Genomic DNA, 24,339 nt, shown 5'->3' with positions numbered 1-24,339 from the left:
GCTATTGTTAGAGGCTATGCTTCACAGCACCAGCTGCCTAGACTTGAACCCAATTCTATCATTAGCTGCTTTCTTACTATGACAGAGTTTCTTTACCTTCCAGTGTAAAATTTCTTCATCTGTAGCATTAAGGAAGTGAATCAGGTAGTGACAAATAAAAGCCACTTCACAGAATCTGTGGTGTGGAACTGAAAGGTCAAGGCCGATGATGAACAGATGGTCAGAGATGAACTTAGCCTCTCTGTTTGTGGGCTACCAGCTTTCTAAGATAAGATTAACTTCTGCAGTATGATTTTCTTTTCTTTTTTTAATACATATTTTATTCATACTTATTGAGCTCTACATTTTTCTCTGCTCCCCTCCCTGACTCTCCCCTCCCACCTTCAATCCTCCCCCAAGGTCCCCATGCTCTCAATTTACTCAGGAGATCTTGTCTTTTTCTACTTTCTACTTCCCATGTAGATTAGATCTATATAAGTCTCTCTTAGTGTCCACATTGTTGTCTAAGTTCTCTGGGATTGTGGTTTGTAGGCTGGCTTTCTATGTTCATATTAGCTTTGTTTGTCATACCCAGAACCTGGAAACAACCTAAATGTCCCTTGACCGAAGAATGGATAAGGAAAATGTGGTACATTTACATAATGGAGTACTACACAGCAGGAAAAAAAACCAATGACAGTGTGAATTTTGCAGGAAAATGGATGGAGCTAGAAAACATTATTTTGAGTGAGGTAACCCAGACACAGAAAGACAATTATCACATGTACTCACTCATAGGTGGTTTTTAAACATAAAGCAAAGAAATACGTATGTTTTTAGGTATGTTTAAACGCTACTCCTCCTTCCAACTCACAGGGACAAAGAGGCTAACCTCTTAGGTTGTCAAATGGACCCATGACCCACGAAATATTAAGGAATGCCAAAGCAGTATATGATTGTTCTTGGTCAACTGTTTGGACTTTTTTTTTTTTTTTTTTTTTACCAATCTTGACAATCCATCCTCTTTTACTCTCTTTTGAATGACAACATAATTCCAAACTGGTGTCCCTATCATTAAGTCCCTTGAAGCAATGATGTTTGCTTGGGTGCCCACAAACAGACTGCCAGAATTTGGTAGTGCCACCCCCAGAGGATTCTCTCTTTCTTCAAAATAAGTTATAATAATAGTTCTTTATTTTTGTGTCTAAGTAATGTTGTAACTTTTGTTTGATTTATTATATTTTTCTAATTTAGGCCTAACACCATAGTTGAGAAGAATGCTTTGACTTCAATATAGTCTATATTTTAGGATGAAAGAGTTATAAATCTTTATTGAAAGTGCCACCAGTTGATGATTTTGAGCGATATAGCTAGTATCTTTTAGGCTTGAATTCGAAAAATAAAGCATATATGAAGGTCAGCCATCCCATGGAAATAACTTTACATATTGTAAAATATCATTTACAATATGAAACTACCTTTACATTCTCATTCCTCCCCCATTTACCTGAATTTGTGACCTAACTATAAATGCTATTTTTTCCACTACTCTTTCAAGGATATGCGTTCTGCTAGGAATGATAACAAATGCTAAATGTCTTTGAGTTCCATAAGCATCAGATTTTAATTTTTGACTTAAGTTGTTTTTGTTTCCCCTCAATTGAACTGATGCTTGTGATAGTTTGGGTATTGTGTCTAGGGGATGCTTTCTTCTGGCCCTGAAAGAAAAAGAAAGAAAATGAAATACCACTGTTTCAAAAATATCCCTCATTGCCATTGATGAAAATTCAGAAAAGGATGAAAAGGATGATGCAGCTTCAAACCCCAACTGGCTCCCTGGAAAGGTGAGTCACTGCGCAGGGCTCGGCATGCAGTGATCTTGAGGACAGCATACAGGCCAGCATCCTTCCTTTGAGCTAGTGGGGAGCTTAACTTAACTGAGACATCCTCCCCTCCAAGATTCTTCAGAGAAGGATTTGTGCAGGTTTCCACGGAGGTGAGGCGGCCATTCCACTTAGATGCCTGAGACCAAGCCCCTGGGGTCCAGAGGATGCTAAGCAGTGGTCAGCTGGAACTTGCTGAATTAAAAGATTTAATTGGATCTTTTCAAATGACTCTGACTTTTTCAGACTGAAACTGTAAAATGTCTAGCCTATTTTTATTCTCCTGTGGCTGTCACCTGGATGTAGACGAGATTTTCTGTGAATCGATTCAGGAAAAAAAAAAAAGCTTCAGAACACACCTGTCCAATCAATCAACACTGTATAGTATTGGCTTTCTAAAACCAAACTAGTTCTACCTCATATTTCCCTTTCCCTCTCACTGTCTTAGTCACTACTGGCTGATAATTAATTGCCGTTCAGAAGGGTATTTCAGTGTGTTTGATCAACAGCTGGGAGCGTGTACAGCATGAGTGATGAGTGTCTCTGAATTCTCACCGTGGACTGTGCTCTGGGCTTGAATGTCTCATTTTGGGTAGTATTATTTCCTGTATAGCCCCATGGGAAGAGCAAATCCAGCAGAGCGGCAGGACTTCTCACTCTCAGATGTCTGCAGAGCGTGCCCTACGGATAATCATTGCAGCTGTGCCTTCCAGGGCTGCGTCATTGGATCCAAGAGAAAGACGGGGACAGCAGGTAGGATGTGCCCACACTTGACTTCAATTACAATGTCCTCCTGTGGACTCATTCAGAGCTGATAGGCTTGCTCTTCACAGCTGCGGTGCCAGGCCCAGCAACAAACATTCTGTTTTAGGGAACTGTGATTTAGCCAGCCCCATATCAGGTCATTTGATTCTCTTTGGGGGTAGGATGAGCCAAGAATAATAACCAACTTGTTATCAAAGAGAGCAGGGAGCTGTAACTTATGTGAAATGGGCTAGTGTTCTTTATATTTCTTTCTGGGAGGGAGAAATGAAGGTGGAGATTTGGTGACTAAACTAAGTGTTCTTTAAACCGAATGGAAGCAAGTCAACTGGAAAACCTGTTTTATGAATCGTCGATAGAAAAAGGAGAGAAAAAAAAACCCATAAAATCAAGGTGAATTTAACTTAAAGATTTTTGTTCGTTGCTGTTCTTAAAAATATATTTTTTTCAATGATGAATGTATTTTGATGATTCTTTTATGCAATATAAGTAATAACAAAGAATTTAAAGGCTCTATGGTACAATTTGATTGTTCAAGATTGAATTCTACTTTAGACAAAATCCATTATTTGAAATCCTGAGGCACCATGGAGGCTTCTTATAGTTACTTTGGGCTTACAAGCTAACCTTTTAAAAAGCCAAAATGAATACGCAGTCTGTGTTCTGCTCCATCTAGGGCAGCGAAATCACAAACTGTACCATGATGTTTCACAGAAACTTCTTATACTCTCTTGTTTTGAAACAGGGTGAGTGGATTGCGCAGACTGACCAGGGCCTCTTGTTCTTGATAATCAGTTTTCCAATATTCCATTTGAAATGACCACCACTACTATCGCAATGGGGATAAATTGTTGTTCATTGAATGCTGTTTTGTGTGTTATTTCATACAAACTGTCAGTTGTAAGAATCCAGGTGTCTCACTGCAAGGTAAATGTTTCTATTCCTACAGGCAAAGAAGCTGACAGTCTGAACCACAGAACACTGAACTCATATCAAGCAGTAACTCTGGTGGCTTAAACTTGGGCTGTTCTTTTACCACTGCAGCCAGTGCACTTGGCCTCTGGCTCCGGTAGGGAAGAAAAAGATTCCTTCAACTGCCTTCTGATCTTTTAATCTTCAGATCTATAGAAAAAGCAATTCACTACTGATTTATTGTGCATTAAGTCTGTGACCAGAAAGCCTATGCAATCAACAATTCCAATTTCAGTGTGTTGCTTCTTAATAACCCTCCCATTTGCTCACAGAAGTTTGATTAAAGCAATGATAGTTAGCAATGCATTGCCAGAAAACCACTTTTCAGATATGCAGTAGGCAGGGTTCATTTATAACTTCTTTACTGAGAATCCTGTTATCTGAATTCTATTTGGGAGGAAACATCACCCCAGCCCCTGGCATCCATTTCAAGCCCCCTCTCCTGGGAGTTGCCTTAGTCCGGACTCCACCTCCGAGAAAGCCCGCCAAGCAGTGACCCATTCCCAGAAAGGGTCAAGAAAGCTCACCAATCTGTGACCCTTCCCCAGGAAAGGTCAGGCCCATTCCCACAGGCTATTTAGGCTGCCGTATAGAGAAAGAACACATGGTCTCCCCTTCTCTCTCTCTATCCCTCACCCTGCTTTCCCAGTGCTACCTGGGAGTACTGAATTAAACATGGGCATCTTTTATTTGGTCTGATTCGGTCTGATTGGAATTATTTATGTCAGTAGAGATGCTCATTCTAAGAAATATTCCTAACAAATTCTATCTGATTACACTCCACTGTTTCACCAAAACTTTCACCATTTTGGTACTGAAACCTCAAACCCCATACTCTAGTTGAAGGCAAGATAGTACTTTCATCACAAATGAGGAGCCCTTTTATGGAGCTACCCCAAATTCCAAAAGTGTCTTGTGATAAAGTCAAGGGCAACTCTGCTCATTTCATCACCAAAAAAAAAAAAAAAAGAAGCCAAGAATGAAGAAGTCATCGGAAAATGATGTAAACGTACGTAAGAAGGCAGGTCAAAACATAGCAGAGCTCTGCTATTGACAACATCTCTAAAATGTACACAGACATCCTTTCCTCTGAAAGTCTTTCTCAATTCTGTAGAGTCCCAGGGGCAACTATGACAGATGACTCTGAAGTTGTCACCATCCCCCTAATCAAGTCTCTTCCAGGGGTGTCCATGGGGAGTACACAATGTTAAATGAGGTTTGGGGGTGATTTGTTAGACTAAGGTTTCCATCTGACACAGAGTTCTGTCATTAATTATGGTTCTCCTCTAGAGGCCATCCAAGCAGTATTTTCTAATCATAAAAAAACAAATTAAAAAGAAAGGTCTTCTAGAGCATGTGAGCACATGCATGTAAATCTATAAAGTATTAGTTGGTGTGGCAGAATTGTCTGTATTCTGTCAATCATGTATTTTAATAAAATGCTGATTGGCCAGGCAGGAAGTATAGGCGGGCCAACCAGACAGAAAGTAGAGGCGGGTAGATGAGAACAGGAGAAGGCTAGGGAGGAGGAAGCACATTCCTCCATTCCTGCTCAGATCACCGAAGAAGCAACATGTGAGCTGACAGCTGAAAAAGGTACCAGGCCATATGGCTAACATAGATGAGAATAATGGGTTAATATAAGCTAAAAGAGTTAACAAGAAACCTGAGCTAATGGGCCAATCAGTTTATAATCTTTTGGAGTCCTGTGTGTGATTTTCCTTGGGAGTTGCCTGCTGTGGGGTACCAGGCAGGACAGAAACCCCAACAAGCCGACCCTCATGTTACAATTAGTATGGATGGTTCTCACTATTTGAAGATAATTTTCAAAGAAGTCCAATTCAATAGCATAGACACCCACATCTGGAATATTAAGGACTCTTCTGATTTCAGAGATAGGATCTGAAGCCAATTTCACTGACATCTAATGAAAGGAAACATAGAGTGATGGAGGGGAGAGAAGACTCCTACAGCCAGGGATGCTCCTCAAGGATGTACTCCTGGGACCTGATAGTGTTTCAAGCTGTTCCATATCGTATTCAACACAAGCTTTTGATTTTTGGAAACCAATGTGCCTCAGTGAAAAAGAGAAGATGCCAGTCGGAAGGCAGTGGCAGGTGGATGGATCTCTGTGAATTCAAGGCCAGCCTGATCTGCAGAGCGAGTTCCAGGACAGCTAGGGCTACACAAAGAAACCCTGTCTTGAAAAAATTTTCAAAACAGCAACAACAACAACACAAAAGGAGATAACCATGAAAATAAATCAGACATTATTTGTCATTGACCCAACTGGCAAACATTAAACATTCTACAATATGCCATAAAATGTTTTGAAAGTAGAAGTAGTCACCGGAGGGTAAACTTGATGTATTTGATAACAATGTATATACTTAAAAAAAACTGTTTTGGGTATTACTGAAATGTGAATTTGTCAAATACTCTTTCAAGTAGCTTTATCCTTGTCCTCCTCCCACTTGTTTTAAAATACGGTCATAAAACCCAGACTGTCTTTAAATTCATTTTATAGCTCAAGCAGGCCTTGAACTTATAATTCTCCAGCCTCAGGCACTCCAGAAACTAGGATTATAGGGCAGATACCACAAGGCCTAGTTCAAACTTCAAAATACATATATTTCCTCTGATATCAATGAAAAATACGTTTATTTTATTTGAACAGATAATTAAGTACAAACTTAGTCACTGTGATTTTGTAAGTAATATCAACGATGAGAAACAAGCTAACATTCACCAGGAAGAGACTGATGGAATTATGTCACATCCGTGTGTGGAACACACTGCAATTGTTAACAGTGCGGCGGTGGATGTACATACAGGAAACAGTCTCTTGTTATGTTATTAAGGGAAGTGAGTGAATAGCAAAACAGGGTGGATCATGTACCAGGATTTAAGTAAACAAATGTTCTCTTGTCAGGAAATGCAAGAATAGCAGTTGCCTCCAGGAATGGGAATGGGAGACCGGAGAGACGGAGTTGGGAAGAGAGTTTAGGGTGCTTAGGGTGCGTGAAAACTCTTGATATCAAAGAGATTTTTTACTCAAGTGTTTGTATTATCTTACTCAAGCCTATAAGGTGTTTTATGGAACTCTGGGAAGAAAAGCTATCAAAAATACTTACAAAACAAAGTCAGGAAAGCTCTGTCAATGAAATGAATTAGGAAAACTCTGTCTCAATCATTTTGGTCTCTGACTCTCTTTACAGCTTCAAAATTCTATAAGACTTGAAGCTTTTAGTTTCTGTAAAATAGTTACCATTAAAATCTGAGAAATTCGAGAATATTTATTTCCAAATTCCTTCTCAAAACCAATTTTAACCACAATTACAAAACTTTTCCCCAAAATAAGAAAAAGTGAGAAAAACTGGCAGTGTTTCCTATTTTGCTGGCTTTATAGAAGACAGCTAGGTCGGAACTGCATTTGTACTTTGTCTCCTGCAACATGACATGCTTTTGTTTCTGGCTAACTCCTCTGAGAAAATGCTCAGTGGGAAGGAAAAGGGCATGTTTCTGTCACTCACAATAATACATGAAACTAGATCACTGTCTTCAAAACTTAAAATGGATTAAAGACTTACATATGAGATGTAAACCAACCAGAAGAACTCACAGTAAACATACTTTAGGACATTTGGATGGGCAAGGATTGGGGGTGGGATAAGACTTGAAAGCATGAAAATCAAAGCAAAATGAGACAAATGAGACAGTTTCGAACTGAAGAGATTTTACACAATGAAGAAAGTAACTAAGGAATGAGGCAACCTACAAAATAGAAGAAAATTTTTACAAACCATCCATATAACAGATAATATATAGACTGGATAAAGAACTTCAAAAACCCAATAGCAAGCAAGTAAGAAAGAACAAAAAGAAAAGAAAGATCCCAAATAATCCAATTACAAATGGACATCAGACCCAAAGAAACACTTATCGAAGGAAGACACACACACAGCTAACGAATAAGTGACAGAGTGCTCATTATCACACCCCGTTGGGGAAATGCACATCAGAACCACAGTAAGACATCATCTCAGTAAGAATGGCCGGTGTCAAAACTACTACAGAAAACAAGTGCTCATGAGGTTGTAGAGGACATTGAAATATTGGGCCCTGTTGGTTCAATGTAGATTACTAGACCCATTATAGAAAATGGGACGGAAGTTTCCCCCAAATAAAAATATAATCACCATATAACAACCCACAAATTCCACTATTAAATACGTAGACATGTTTGTAAAGGAAATAATTGCATTGAAGAGGCATCTGAACTCACGTGTTTATTGTAGCATTATTCACTATAGCCAAGAAATGGAAACAACGGGTGTCCATCTTTGAAGAACAGATAAACAAAATGTTATGCAAATATACAATAAAATATTATTTGGCCGTAAAAGAGAACCAAACCTTGTTCTTTGTGGCAGCATAAAATTGGAGCACATTATGTAAAGTACAGTTTTCTAGGCAAAGGGCAAGAACAAGATGTTTTATTTGTGTGTACAATGTGATAAATTGATCACTCATAGAGAAGTTGAGACTAGATTAGCTGGTTAGGAAGGGAATGAGGGGAGGTTTGTCAAAAGGTAGCAAGTTACCTTCCAGTCTTTGCATGACAGGAAGACTAGAGAGAGTGATAATATACTAAATATTTAAGAGAGCCAGAAATTATTTGGAATGTTTTAGCATAAAGAATGCCCCTACAAGACACCACAGGATAGCAAATTAAAAACCAGGGTCAACAATAGGTTACTTCTTTAAAACTTTCTGGATAGAGAGGTCCACAAACACAACAGTTAATAGTCATTGCTCTTAGGTTCCCTGCAGAACTTGAGGGTGAAGACCAGCAGCTAAAAACACTACATACTTGTATCATAGGACACAGAGAAATCAAGCTGGTACTGTCCTGGAAGTATCATCCTGAATGGTTAATTTTCACAGTGCTGGAGGATGCTATACACACTCTCCAGGAAAATATGGAATCATCAATATTGCCTAGCTATAAACTCTGCATGCTACAGTAAACTCTGCATGCATCCTGTAAACTCTGCATGCATTCTGTCAAGACACACCCACTGCTGCAATAGTGACAACACCATCATGGGTGTAACCAGTTACGTTATGATAGAACTAAAGGTCTACCCTATACTTGGAACCTATACAGGAGCTAAACACTTATGGAAGTGCAGGACATAGACCCAGGGAGAACCTACTCCTGCTTGGCTGAATCAACATAATATTAAACTGACTCATAATGATGTAATTTAGTATTTCTCTAAATCCCCATTGGAGAGGCTTCTTCCTGTAGTAAATGGCAAACAACATAGAGACCCACAACTGGTCAAGGTGCAGAGAATAGCAATAATCAGCCCTAGATGAGACATCTATATTAGTCCCCTTCCTCCCAAGGCTTAGAGAATAGTGTAAAAGACGAGGCTGGAAAGGGAGTCAGTTTTTGGAAGGGTGTGGCCCCTGGTAAAAAAAGAAGACAAATGTTGGGTGGACTGGAAAGGAGGGAAGTGTCTTTGAGGAGTGGGGGGCTTGAATATAATCAAGCTGCATCACACAAAACTATCAAACAACTAATAAAATGTGAAAAAAGCAGTGAAAAATGCTTGAGCTGATGGTTATGTTTAAGTGGATTTAAATATTGTATGATATATTAAAGACTATTTCCCTGTTAATATGTGCAGAAAATGCAAGGTGAATTTTCTCTGTAGGCAGTAGTCACAGAGGCAGATTCTTGAATGCTAATGACCAGGAATTTGGTATTAATACTTACAGAAACAGAAAGATGTTAAAAGATGTTTTATATTCTGATGGTATATTTTATTGAATGTTTTCTGAATGAAAGGTAATGTGACCTGTGTCTCCCTCAATAATTAATTCCCTCATTACTTCCAATTAAATGTGGTGGCTCTTACTACCTTCCGTTTTGGGATTCGGAAACTGTTGCTCAAACGAACCAGTACCGTATAACATTCCACTTCCCCATGGAGAGTTTCACTTGAACTTTCTTTCCCAAATCCTACTTAAGCTTCAGAGAGAAGTGGATCTTTATCGTGTTTAACTGAGAGATATCTTAGGGATGTTATCGCCACTAAATGTCAAGAGCGTTATCTAGGAACCAGAACTACGTGTACTGGGTCAATAATAATTTAGTGCTTGAACTACCTGCCGAGGCTTAACTTTAACATTTGTGCCTCAGTTCCTAAGAAGGTGAATATAACAAAAGGTCCTATTTCAGATGTGTCTGGATTTGTTGCCCACCAGCTACTAGACCAATGCTGACTTTCTTATCCAGAAGCCCCACAAAGTCACGTGTGGAAAAACAGTGCGACTACTTAGTACACACAAGCACAGTGGTTTCCTCCAAAGACCTGATATGTTTCTTCTTCTGCATCAACGAGAGCAAATCAAGCTGCCAAAATGCTATCATCTTTGCTAGTGCAGTAAGAATTTGGGTTCGGCAGCATTAACTGAGGTGACTCATGTATTTCCTTTCCAGTTTCGTGCCATTGAACAGTTTGCTTATGTGAAAATATCTCCTTAAGCCACCCCTAATTCTTCTATTGGGTGATATGTAGAAATATGCACAAATGGAAAAATCTTTTACTTTTATTCCTAGGACGTTTAAGAATAAGTCCACGTGAAAATTTTATTACCAACACTTTTTAAAAATCTCCCTAAAGGGTTATTAGTTAAGAAGAGGTTAATATTCATTTGCACTACTTCAGAAACAAATAAGCATCACAAATTTATTCATTTGTTTAAATGATGACTGAGAGGTGACTTCATATTCATCTTATTAATATATTTTACATTACAAAAGTCAGGCTTGCGGTGTCCCACATGTAGGCCATGGCCCCACTCCAAGCTGCCGAAGCTCATTCTGGATCACGAATGATTTACTAAAGGCCCTCTTACCATTGCTGCCAAGATGAGGAAATTATATTGAAAAGTACATTCCAGAGAAAATTTAATGGTCTCTTGTCTAAGAAAGGTGAAGCCAGGACAATAGCGTGAATATCTAACAATGAGATTAGAAGAACCTGGAGAAACTTCAGGAAAAAACAAACTCAAGGAATGGGCAAGAAGTATAATGCCCCGACGTCACTGGGAGCATTTCAAATTGTTATCTACTTACATAAGCATTCACTCACTTATGTAGAAATAAATACACAATGTGGCGGTGGTGAGACAGAATGTTGTGACCCCAGCAATGATATAAACCCTTTCTCCTGATCTTGAGTATTATGGGATTATTACTTTGCTTTGATATAATGGAATATGGCAAAAGCAAAGGACTGATCAGACTCACTTAAGATCCTTAACTCGTTGACTTGAAATTTATTCAAAGTGTAATTATCTTAAGAAGAGCTGTTCTGACCAGTGAACTCCTCAAATAAAAGTGGAAGAGTCAGAGTCTGCGTATGCTGCCGACCTTGAAGCAGCAGACTTCCACGAATCATACAGTTGTAAGGACCATGAATTTGAAAGAACAACCAGCACTCAATCATGTCTACTACTTTGGATGATGCTTTGTGAAAATTTGAAATAGGACCCAGCTAAGTTCCATGTGGTACAATGAAACAGGGAGAGAGAGAGAGAAAGAGAGAGAGAGAGAGAGAGAGAGAGAGAGAGAGAGAGAGAGAGAGAGGAGCTGCTAATTTTGTGATAATGTGATGTGCTACAGTTTTTAAGAAACCTAATGCAATCCTTCTCAGTACCAAAGGAAGGGGTTCCATCTTGTAAAGCATATGCTTAATACAGCTTTGATACCTGTATATTACTGAAAAAAATGTACAACGTGTACATAAATGAACATATGTGCAAGTAAATCCATACTACTGAAATCTGTCACCAAGAGAGAAAGCAAACTTGCTTTCACTAACTTCATCTCAAAATTTGTTTCATGTTTTTTCCCATGTATCTTGGGTGAAGACAAATCGATTCATGTTGTCAACTAGACACCTCGGAATCATCACTGACACTGTACTTCATTCCTTTGAACAAATTAGTCATCAAATTCTACAAGCTCTTTTTAACTCTGCTTTGTTCCCACTAAGGCTCCATCTCTACTGACACTCGTGAGTTCTTACTGGATCAACAACATCTCCATCTGACCTCCCAGTCCATAATTTTCTCAATAATACTGAAGACTGCACTCCTCTATTAACTCCAGAGTTACTCTCTAGAATAGCAGAGAGGGAACAACGGAAGCAGATGGCTGAAAAGAGAAGGAAGGATAGAAGGTGGGCAACAGAACTGTGTGGAGAATATGACCACATCTGCAGATCTTTTGGGCTCTGAACATTCTCCTTGGGACCAGGGAAATCCATCATAAGGTTTACAACAGAGGAAAGACACTAAAAGGAAGTTTGGCATCAAATTTTAATATAGAAAATTATTAATTTGAAAATAAGTTCTCTTATGAATTAGCAAAATTCTCAAAACAAAAAAAAAACCTGACTACTAAATATCTCACCTTGGAGAGATTAGATAAAATTGTAATTTGTCCCTAACTTTCTATTCTTTGAAAAATACATATAAAACAACTGTTTGGTTCATTTAAAAATAGTAATTTTGGCCAAAGACAATTTGGAAGAAGAAATGGCAGCAATTATTGACAGGATCTGCTTTAATGAACCTTAGTCCTGGTTCCTCCTCCCTATAGCCTTTTCTTTCTTTTCTCTTTTTCTTTTCTTTTTCTTTCTTTTTTTTTTGTTAGCCTGTTTGTTTGTGTTTGTTTTCAAGACAAGGTTTCTCTGTGTAGTCATGGCTGTCCTGGAACTCTCTCTGTAGATCAAACTGGTCTCCAACTCATGGAGATCCACCTGCCTCTGCCTCCCAGGTGCTGGGAGTAAAGTTCAAGGCCTGAGTCACCATCATTACTCAGCATCTTCTCCCTCTAATTGCTGAACCATGAAACAGTGTTCTCTCTGACCATTAACGCTGAAGTAAAGTTTGCTGAGTGAGCTTCATTTCAAGGAACATACACATTTCTACAGCAACGAAGCTAACATCTCAATAGCAGCTAGTGAATAAGCTTAGAACAAAACAGAGTTGGCTTTCAACAGGGAACATTTTCACCTTTCGTTAAATGAGTAATACACATCGGTGGAGACAAGCCAGGTAAAGCGGTTCACACTTAACAAATCTAGTACCCAAGAGGTTAGGTCAGGAGGATCATTTCAAGGTCAGCCTCAGATACATAGTGAATGGTGTGCCAACCTAGATAAACTACATGACATCGTGTCCCAAAGCAAGCAAGCAAACACACAAACAGCCCTCAAATAAAAGCAAAAATGGAGCAGGAGAGAAAAACCCCTGCAGGCAGGTGTGAAATGATTTAGAATGCCAGTCTCAACCCTGAAAAGGAGAAGTCTTTTCATGTCACCTTTATACCTACAACTCCATTACAACTAGGGTTTGAGACTATCTCCCATCTTCAGATGTTCCTGTAAGCAATACCTGTGTCTAAGCAGCTGCTCTGCAGATGTGATGCTGTAGGGACATTTCGGGAGCCAATTTGCTAGTCCTGTCTTCTTTATTTCCTACCCTCTCATGTTCTCACAGAATATATATGTCTCGAGAGATTTGAAGAAGAAACATGCATGCTACTTCAATCCAAAACGTAAGTGTTCAATTCTAATTCCCCGTGATTTGGAAGGGAAAATTCCGAGAACTTGCACAGAGATCAAGGGACAATTCTTTTCATACTCCATACCCAGACGACACAGATTTTTAAAGGCTAACACAGCGAGGGGGATGACTGAGCAGATCTTGAAGCAATCTGGTGATCACATGCTATGCTGTAGCTTGTTTTAAGGCCACACTCCCATTTGGGGCTGTTGTCAGCTGAGCAGGGGGGATCTGGGCTAAGGCTGTTAACTGCACAGCTCACCAGACACGGGAGTGGGATTTGCCACACCAGCCATGCAAAAGCCTAGATTGAGCCAAAAATCTGGAAGGGGAAATTATAAAAGGTTTCCTGCTCTCCAAGGTTTAAAAGTGTATGAGATTCCTTGAGGCAGAATCATGTAAAACTGGCAATATCTGAAACTTTCACAAAGGTAGTTCAATATAATACATTGCAGACAGTGCAGACATGAAGAAGAGAAAATCATTCAGAATGTTTCTATAACAATACATATGTGTGTATGTGTTTATGTATCTATATATGCACTCATGTGCACACACACAATGATGCTGTACAGAAGCAGAAAAACAAGTGATGCTAGAACAGGAAGCCATGGCACTCACAGTGCCTTTGAACTCTGTCCATGAAAATGAATGATTTAAGTCAGTATGTCCAAGCTAGCATAATTTTCCCAAATAAGTAAAAAAAGTATATTGAAATTAAAAAATTAAAAATTAATATAATGATTAGCATATAGCAGTGATATTAATTAGAAACAAAGATTTTGGGCTGGAGAAATGACTCAGCAGTTAAGAGTACTGGCTGTTCTTTCAGAGGCCCTGAGTTCAATTCCCAGCACACACATGGTGGTTTACAACCATCTGTAATGAGATCTGGTGCCTGCTTCTGGTCTTCAAGCACACTGGCAGGCAGAAACAAAGATTGCTAGTGAGTCCCATGAAATATTGGTATCAGTCACTGTCTTACCACTCTGTCTCCCAGCATCTTCAGGGAACATAAGAACAAACCTGTCCCCATCACAAGATGGGAAATTTCTGCACATCGATTGCTTTTAGATGTTATGAATAAGAAGTGAAATATAAATATTGAAAAATCTAATATGCACCAGAAGGGAATGTCGACTGTGGAAACAAAGGGTGTGCTAGTGGTAGAGAAAATCCTAATATGACTAGAAAGACAGAGCAATCCTGGAGCGATGCCATTTTTGAAAGGAAATAGACAGTTTCCTTTCTCTTTCTACTGGTGTTGACTTCTTAATCATTAAAAAGCATAAAGTTATTCAGAGAATCCCAAGTGATTTTAAAGGGAAAAACAGTGAGCAATACCACACCTTTTCTTCATGCACAAACCCTACTGTTTACAGTAGGATAGATCATTGTCAATTTCTACTATAATCTATGCCTCTGTATTCAGTCGTTTCAAGGACTTTGGCAAACCCTTCTCCCTTTGTCAAACATATGAGAGTAAGATAAAGCAAATGTAGCACTAATTGGAAAAGTAAGGATCTTCAACTTTAATGTTTAACTTTTAAATATGATTAATCCAATTCCAGAAAGAACAAGTCTGCGGGGGTAGCATAGCTGAAGTCCAATCTTATTAAGTAAACAGGATGTGAAGGTACAACACAGCAAACTTCTTGGTACTCGGTACTGTTCTTCCCTTTCTGTGTATACTGATGAGAGGTCCAACCTGGCTACTGGAGGAAACCTCTACAGAGCATCTCTTCTGTGATTGATACACAGATCATGGCAGGAGGCTTATTTTCTTATGTACTCATCTATGTCCATTGTCCAGATTTAATTTCCACTGAATACAAGAAGGACTTTTGTTGACTCTGCCCCCAATCATTTTTTAAAGGATATGAAAACTTTTTATGATCTATTACCAACTTCTCTTTTCCTTCTCCTATTCTGAATGTTTGCATTCCTCTGGCTTCCATCCTTGAGCTTCCGCTCCATGGACACTTATTCCTTGTGAATTCTTGTTGGTGCCTGTTGTATTCCAGTAATTTTCAACTCATTTATACCATTATTCTACTCTTCTGAGTCTTGAGCGCTGACACAATGAAATAATTAGAACTCTGTAGTTAGAAGGTCTCTGGTTTTGACTTGTAAGTAAATCTTTAATTTTCTGTATGGCACCATTTTCCATGAAGGCATATTGATAACAAGGCATGCTTGATTGATTACTAAAAGGATGAAGTATGGTGTGATCTATATAAAACTTCTAGGACTATCAGACCTGTTAGACAATAAATGATGATACTGAAAAGATGGTGATCATGATGTTAACAATGGTAGTGATGATACTGGTGACAATTATCTACATAACATTTCTAATTGTATGTTTATAGGCAAATTCTCCAACTTTCAGCAGCTGATCTGACCAGGAATATCACCCAGAAAGACAAGTATATACCTGAAAATATTTTTGCTTTTCCCCACCAATATACCTTTTTATGACTGATTGTGAAGAATAGACTGAGTGCAGAATATAAGTAGGCAGGAAATCCAAGCAAAGGCACAGAGAAAAAGAAGGTGGAGTCAGGGAGACACCAGCCGCTGACAGAGCAGCAAGATGTAAAGTAGCACCATGGTCACATGGCAATACATAGATTAATAGAAATGAGTTAACTTAAGATGTAAAAGTTACTTACTAATAAGCCTGAGCCATTAATATTGGCAGTTTGAAATTACTATTAAGCCTCAGAGTGCTTTTTCAGGAACTTGAGAGTAGGAGACAACTCTCCAGTTACATTTTTCTCAAATTTTTTTTTAAGGAAGACTTTTCTTTTTAAAAGATAGTGCATTCTAAAATGTTCTAGAAATATATTTTTAGTTGGCTAGAGCTCTGTTCTTTTTAATTGATTTTTGTTAAGCTCTACATTTTTCTCTGTTCACCTCCCTGCCTCTTCCCTCCCCTTCAGCCCTCCCCCAAAGTCCCCATGCTCACAATTTACTCAGGAGAACTAGAAATATTTTAAAAATATTTATTGGTAGCTAGATGCCACTAATATTTTCTTGAAAGATGTAAAATTCCTTTTCTCTCTGACAAATGGAAAATTGCTGTTGTGTATGTATCCTAACACTAACAAGGTAACCAAAAAGAAGGATAACGAAGAAAAAAACAAATTCATAAATTTATAGTGTTTGCTCTATGAACCTGTTTGATATAAAGATAAATATATAATGAGAATATAAACATATCACTGAAATATATGAAAATATACATGCAAAAATTTTTTGTTTGCTGTGTATTTAAAACTTGATGTATTAATGGAGTTTTTAAGTATTGAAAAAAAGTGAAAAGTTAAGGAATTATTTATTGAAATGGTTCATGAGAATAGCCTTCCTAGAGAATATTATTGCTCAGAACTAAAAAAGCAAAGGAAAATTAGAGGGTGTTCATAGGATTGAATGTTGTTGTTAGCGTAAGTGTTTGGTAGGTCTAACAAATGTGGTATAACAAATACAAAAGTTAGCAGTATAGTTAGAAATTATATGGAGATGGATAATAGCCATCGGTAAATATCAAAAACGAAATTCAATTGATAAACTGGGGGAAAAAGCTTAGGCAAGGTTTCAAAAGTATGCAGACATACACCATCGTCTGTGGATTTCCTGGGATTGGTGTGCACAGAAACGGTTGATTAGCAGACAAAAGCTGGAAAACTTGGAGTTGGAGACAGAAAAAGATAGATCTCCCCCCCCTCACACACACACAAACACACACATACACACCCATACACAAAAACACACACAAAAACTCACACACATATAAAACAGACACAAACACACACACATATAGTTCATTAAGCTTTATGTGGCCTCCTAAGAGGGTATAATTTGACATGATATTCTTCGCCAGTTTCAAACGTGATCAGAGAACCAATTTGAAGGAATGTGTGAATCTGTAGTGGTCTTCATTGGAACCTATCTACTTCGTGCCCATAATAAAACAGCATTTGTTCTACTTATTACAATGGCACAATAATTTTTCATCTACAAAAACAGCACTACAAATTTAAACTGCAGTTGAATACTTTTAAATTGTTTGCCTTGATTAATATTTCAGATTTGCCCCCACTATAAACTAGCAATTAGGATGACTGCAGAGAAGCCGAAAGGTGATTAATATTTTATATTTTCCTTGCATGCCCAGATACTTATGGATTCCTTAATCATATTTTCCTTGAATCCTGCTAGTAGATTATTTTATTTTATGGTGTTAAATCACCAACTAGCAAACATTATTTCCTCTAGAAAATATTCCTTTAACTCAGATCTTCTTTGCCATCATTCCTTCCACATCATTAGCTCCAGCCCTATCATCATTTTTTTTCTTTTTATACCTTAAGTTTAAAATTAGCATTATAAGTCACATGTTTCTTATATCATTTTAATGCATACTTTGTTTCGGGTGTTCCTCCCTGCCATTGTCCCTCCCCCTGCCACTCTCCCTGCCCTTTCCCCTCCTTGGATCCTCCATCCCACCCAGTGCCTCTATATATTTTCATGTCACTTGTACTTTTTACTTTCTACAGTCTACTTTTCTGTGTCTCATCTCCCTCAAGGTGTCTTCCTATGTTTCTGGACTATATCCATATTGCCCATTAATATACATATGTAAAAATTTGAACCTAGGCAGCACACTGGTGAGAGCATGTGGGAGCTGTTTTTCGGAGTCTGGGCTACCTCACTTAATACTTTTCACATCACCCGTTTTTTTGACAAGCTTCATTTTTCTTTACGGCTGAACACTTCCATAGTACGTATGGACCATCTTTTCATTGTTTAGCCTCCTGATGATGGACTTCGAGGAACTTCCTTTCTCTTTTGAAGAGTAGCAATACACATGGATATGCAAATATCTCTGCGGTAGGATGTAGAGTCTTTTGGGCATATGCTCAAAAGTGGTAATCATATGGTAATTCTATTTTTAATTTTCTAAGAAATATCAAGACTCATTTCCATTGTAGCTGTGCTGACTTACACTCCTCCAGCAGTAAAAGTATCTTTACCCCAGTAAGTGCTGTTGTTTCTTTTCATTCTTTTGTTGCTGTTGTTGTTGTTACTGTTATTCTATCTCTTTTTTTTTCAATAAGTGATGGTTATTCTGACTGGGCTGAGTTATAATATCCAGGTAGATTTAATCTGTATTTCCTTGATCAGTAAGGGTGTTGAACACCTTAAAAATACTTATAGGCCATTTGTGTCCTTTTCTGAGAACTGTCTGTCCAGTTCATCGGCTCAATATTGGCAATCTTGAATCTCACTTAGTTTACTGCAATGGACACTGTAATGACACCCCCAATTTCTTCCCATCTGATGTACCATGTATCTGATAAATGGGCTTGAAATCTCAAAACAGGCTATGTAACTTCCATAATTAAAATCTCCGTGCCTTGCTGACATCATGGGGAAAATTAAGGAACCAATTCTTTGGTTCTCCTGGCCTGTTCTACGCATGCCGATTAATAATTGGAGAACCACATTTTGGCAGGAACACTGGAATATCCATTCGATGTGAGAGCCCTTCAGCCTTTAGTCAACTACTAAAGACACATCTTCACTGTGTCTACTATACCTAATCACAGTCAGCTGACAGTGATATCCCACCAGGAACCAATGGCTTGTGTATATTTAATAAAAAATGATTGTATTTCAGCTTTGTCTTCTTTAATTCAATTTCTTTTTATTCATTACAGGTAGGGTTTTAATCATAGTGGATAAGATCCAAACTATTCATTAACTACATTAAACTTTCACGTCAAATGAGCAGACAAAAGAGTAGTGCCTAAGGCAATAAGCAGGCTGCCAGACTGACTGGGGGCCGGTATGTGACATTGCTTTTCCATAGACGGTGTGTCTTCAGTAGCTTCTCTTAAATGTTTTCATAACTTTGTATAAGTTACAACCATTTAATGCAGTTTCTGGATCAATATTGTTAAACCTGCTATCCAGCTTAGACAGATCACTTCTTTAAAATTTCTCATCTTGAACTTGCTTTTCATATACTCCAGTTGCTCATGGAATCATGTCTTAAGCTTAACAAAAGAGGTAGATTTTTTTATATGAAGGAATCTATAATATTTTTCTTCATTTTCTATCTATTTAATAAGATGAGTCATCATTACGTTTGAACTCATATGAACATCATGACCCCATAAAGGATGTGTTAATGCAGGTGAGTTAAGGATCTCTGTGCCATTGTGACCATAGAAACAACATGAAACTGTTCTTTCTTGTTAGATTTTTTTTCTGCCTACAGTATTATAATATGATCACAAAATATTTTCCAATCTGTCACTAATGATTTGTCAATACACTGTTGTAGTTTTGTCCTACAGAATACTCCGTGTCAACAGAACTAACAACCCACTTGCTTGTGTAACCTTACAAAAATAAAAGACAAGCGCATAGTCCAAGTAAAACCTTTGTGAAGCTAAGAACACAAGTTTGTCAGAATAATGGTGCACACACTTCCTTGACCCCACTGTTGCGAAAGTTCTTGGATAATTTGGTTGGCTTTTACTTTATGAATAAAGAAATTATTTTGATAAGATCTCTACGTCTCGAGGAACTGCCAGATGGTGAGGGTCTGAGTAGTTATATATACTTCACGTTTGTTTGACCCGGGTGGACAAAAACAAAGAATATTGAGAAAATATTTTTAGTTTATAAGTAAAGGTTAAATGATTAGCACGAAGTTAAATCACTGTGCTAACAAAGTGGCATAAAATTAATATCTTGTTTTCTTCCTCTTCCCACAGTAGCACAGTCTTGATAGTCTACGATGCTACTACTTCACTGACTTCTTGATTGACAGGTTTCTTTCCAGAAGTAATATCCTATTATCAGATATAACTTGCCCTTTCTAGAACTCAGTGCCTTTCCTGTAAAACAAGTTATAAGTTCTGTATGCAAAAACTGCTACCACGTTCACCACCAACAACGGGGAAAAAAAAAACCAACCTCATAAGGAAGATTGCCTGAATTTGAAATTATTTCTCATTAAAGTAATAGATTGCTACTTTTATCAAGGGGCAATCTTATAAACTCTGGGTTTTATTTCTTTACTAATTCTTGTAGTGTAAATGGCATGAAAGTGTTGTGTTTAGGTGGAAACAAAATTGATGCACGCTTGCAGAAGAGTTTATTGCTTGTTAAAATATGTTGACATGAAACAGATAAAGATAAAGTTAACCATGCAGCTAAAATATCACAAATGCTATAAAGGAAAACTACACAGTATATAACAGGCTTGGGGGAGCTGAGAATATTTTATCCAAAATATGTTGTTTTGTATAAAATTTTGAGGTATGAATATATTATGAAAACTAAAGGATGGAAAGGTTTCACAAACATCTCAAATGGAGGGAAGCATGCACAGGCTCCTGCATGGGAAGACACACCAGTTGATATGGACGGATGCCTACTCAAGTGGAACCGTACCTGTATTATGATTTACAAAAGACCTTGTGTTTGTGGCCAGTTCTGAGTTGTTAGTACAGATATTTGCTTCTTAAGCATATATTCCCTTGAATGTCATTATTATATTGTTGTCTATTTTTCCAAAATGTGATGAGAACATAAACTACCTATCAGTGTTTGATGATTTTTCTTCAGTCAATACCTTGAAACACCCAGGTTGATTTCAGAGTAGTAGAAACCCCTGGAAAATGATCCCTAGATGAGATCCTGGTCCTCAATACAGTGAAAGACCTCAGATGATGAAAATGAGTCCAAGTAGTGATAAAAAAAAAAAGAAAATACTGAGAAGACACCAAAATTTTATCTTAGGATTTAAAATCACTTCCAGTTAGGATAAAAATGCATCTTCCTGTTAGGTAAATGGAACAATCACAATAAACAAAAGGTGTTCTTCTCAGTGTTCAGAGAATGACTGAGAGCAAATCCCCCTAACATTTGATTGACATAGGCCCATGTGTTTACTGGGGTAGCATCTTGTAATTAGTTTATCTGGACTATTCAATGGGAAGTGAGGGGAAAAAAATAAACAAAGCAATAAATATTTGGAGAATGAAATGGTCACATCATGTCAGAAATTGGAGACCTGGTGAGCCAGACTGAGTTTCTTCAGCTCCATGTCCTACCAGCAAGGAAAAGAGACTGAATTTAGATTGGTGGATTTTAAGTCAGGACCAAGCTTGAGTCAGTCAGGTGGACCTGCCTGAAAGCTGCTGTTACAGAGAAAAATCGAGTCAAAAAGTAGTGGTTGGGGGAGTCATTGAAACAAACAGTATTTAATTGTGGGGAAACAATAAAGCATGCAACTAAAATTCAGTTATCTGAACGAGCACATAAGACTGAACTTTGCCTCGAGAGGAGAATGTCTAGAATACCATGCTAGAAAAGTATCTACTTTTCTGTGTGTGTGCATGTGTGTGCGTGTGTATGTACATGTGATAATATGCTTGTACATGAAAGGCAGAGGATAAACTTAAGTGTTGCTCCTCCTTAGGCACCATACATCCTGATGTTTGAAACAAGGTTACTCATCGGCCTGAGCCTCCTCAATTAGCAGAGGTAGGTGGTCAATGAACCCAGGCGTCTTTCTATCTCAGTTTATCTGCTCTAGAATTACAAGAGTTCCATGATGCCTGGCTGTTTTATTTGGTCCTGGGAATTGAACTCAGGTCCTCATGACTGCACAGTAAACATTACCAACTATGCCATCTTGTCAGCCCCCAATCAATCTCCCTTTAATATAACAAGTAGCACATTCAGAGCAGAAGGAAAAGAACCGTGAAGAATGCCAATAGACAGCTCTAAGTGGACACCAGGTTTAAGAACAGAATTCATGAAATTTAGAAGAAAAAAATCATTGGAGTTAGTTGAGGAATTGGAGAGGAGGGTACGAGAGGTGTAACTGACCAAAACATGTAATATAAATGAATGAAATGCTCAAACCATAAAAGTAAATAAATAAAAGATTCACAAAAAATATGTCAACTGAGGCTCCCATACTGGTAGACTTTGAATGTCTTCAACAACAGGACATAAATACATAGCTTCATAAAAACACAGTTGCAGCTATAAGCAGAATTCATACTTAATTCACACTTGATGAAGTGTAGAGAAGCTGATGAAACCGTGTGCATCATGTCCCATAGTGTTTTTCTTGTAAGACAGCATAGGGAAATATTTCTTTGGATTCTTACAGTTCACAAAAAATGTGTTCATAAATCAACTCATTTGTTAACCTCCAGGCATACATGCATTTTAAACTGATGTTTTCCTTTTTTGAATTCACTGTTAGAAAGCACACAGTCAAAACTCTGAGCTGTTTTTGGCAATTAATCATTAATCAATGGCATGGCAGGTTTGCTTTCATATTGCACACTATCTCCATGCTGTTATTTTCTCCATTATGGTGTTTTTGTTTTGTTTTACCTTGCTCTAAATTATTTCATAATGCAACATTTTTCATTTTTAGAAGTGAGGGAGGAAAGGGGTTATGAACAAAATATAGTGACAAAATTAGGTAGAAAATACAATGCAAAGAAAAATATTATTTTTGTATATTGTATATTGATTCAGTTTATGTTGACTTGTTTTTTAAGGAAATCAAGTAAAAAGAAAGAACACAAAGTAGAAAAACAAAGACCTCCTAACTACCTCTTCTTTAAATGCCTGAAACAATTGGCAGCGTTTTGCTTCTACAGAGGTTGCAGAGAGGAAGAAAGAGAAGGGGAGGGAGAGGGAGAAGAAAAGGGAGAGAAAGAAAGAAAAAGAGACATGTAAATATAAATATTCATAAATGCAGAATATTAACGTGAGTCATAGTCTGTGTTCTATTCTCCAAATTTTTTTCATTCACATAACAACACATACAGTTTATCACTACAGTTTATCAGACGATCTTTCTTGATTTTTTTTTAATGTAGCAGTCTTTTGTTGCAGGTATAACATCATTTTATTTTAATTGTCCATTGAGAGATAGCTGGGTAATTTTCTGATATTTGCTGGTATGTGCAGTGTTGTGATATAGTACTTCTTTGCTTATGCATTTAATTATATTCTTAAACCAAATTCCCATGCTTAGAATTATTTTGGCAAGGCATTTGTACAAAACATTGATACATGTTGTTTGATTACTCATCAACATTTTCCTAATTTATATCTTACACTAAAACTGTCTTTTTAAAAAAAGATGGGTACTTCTCTATACTTCTAGCTCCTTTGAATTGTTCATCTTTCTATCACTTAAAAAATGATAAATGAAAAAATTACATAACGTGTATTTTCAATTTTACTCCATAGTTAGCCTGATAAAAAATAAATACATATTTATCATCAATATTTCTATTAAAATGATCTTTTTATGTCCTTTGTCCATTTTCCTATGCTTTTCATAATTTTATTATTGATTTTACACATTTTACTACTTTTTTTAAGTATTAGTTTTGTACCATGAGGTAAAACATTTATTTCAATAAGCCAATGAATACCATGCATTAACTTACCATACATACAATGAGTTGGGATGCTACCCTAACCAGCCCCATCAATTTTATATATTCATGAGTCTCATTCTTGCCTTCTTTACATTCCACGAATGCATAGTTTATTCATGAGTTAATACCATACCACCTGAAATACTAGCCCATATGATGTGTTCTAAAATCACATTGGTGACAAAAAAGCTTCTTTTTCAAAATGTTTACTACTCTTATAAATATTTAAATCAAAGTCCAAGTGAAATAATTCCCTAAATATTTATTGAGACTATGTTGGTTTTAAAACCTCTAAAGCCTTTACTGCTTGCAGTATTATACACTTAAAAAAATATATCATTCATGCTGCTTCACTTCAGCTACCCTAATGAGACTCATCACCCATACACATGATGTTCTCACAGTCGTTCCCTTAGTGGATTAAGTCAGTAGCTTAGTTAATGTTAAAGCACAGAATCTTAACTTTCATGTATCCAGGACACGGATTGAGAACATGATGATCATGTCCTTGAACTCTGCCACATCCCAGGGGATTCTCTGAGCCCTCAGATGCAGAGGTGAGGATAGACTCCATTGGCATCTGTCTAAATTAA

The 24,339-nt window shown here is 37.5% G+C and overlaps 1 protein-coding gene and 1 non-coding gene across 5 annotated transcripts in view; both read right to left on the bottom strand.

Annotated features, from left to right (window-relative positions):
• Window positions 1-24,339, bottom strand: part of Pde4d (phosphodiesterase 4D) — a 1,387,978-nt gene that overhangs the window by 797,681 nt on the left and 565,958 nt on the right. The gene's annotated exons all lie outside the window — the stretch shown is intronic.
• On the bottom strand, window positions 19,944-20,044 carry LOC148119675 (small nucleolar RNA snoR99). The gene has a single exon (XR_015735058.1). It is a non-coding gene; the product is annotated as a small nucleolar RNA snoR99 (small nucleolar RNA).

The sequence above is a fragment of the Myodes glareolus genome, chromosome 15 (assembly GCF_982192425.1).
Source record: "Myodes glareolus chromosome 15, mMyoGla1.1, whole genome shotgun sequence".
Taxonomy (NCBI): Eukaryota; Metazoa; Chordata; class Mammalia; order Rodentia; family Cricetidae; genus Myodes; species Myodes glareolus.
The sequence above is the reverse complement of the archived record's forward strand: the minus strand, read 5'-3'. Positions and strand labels throughout refer to the sequence as shown.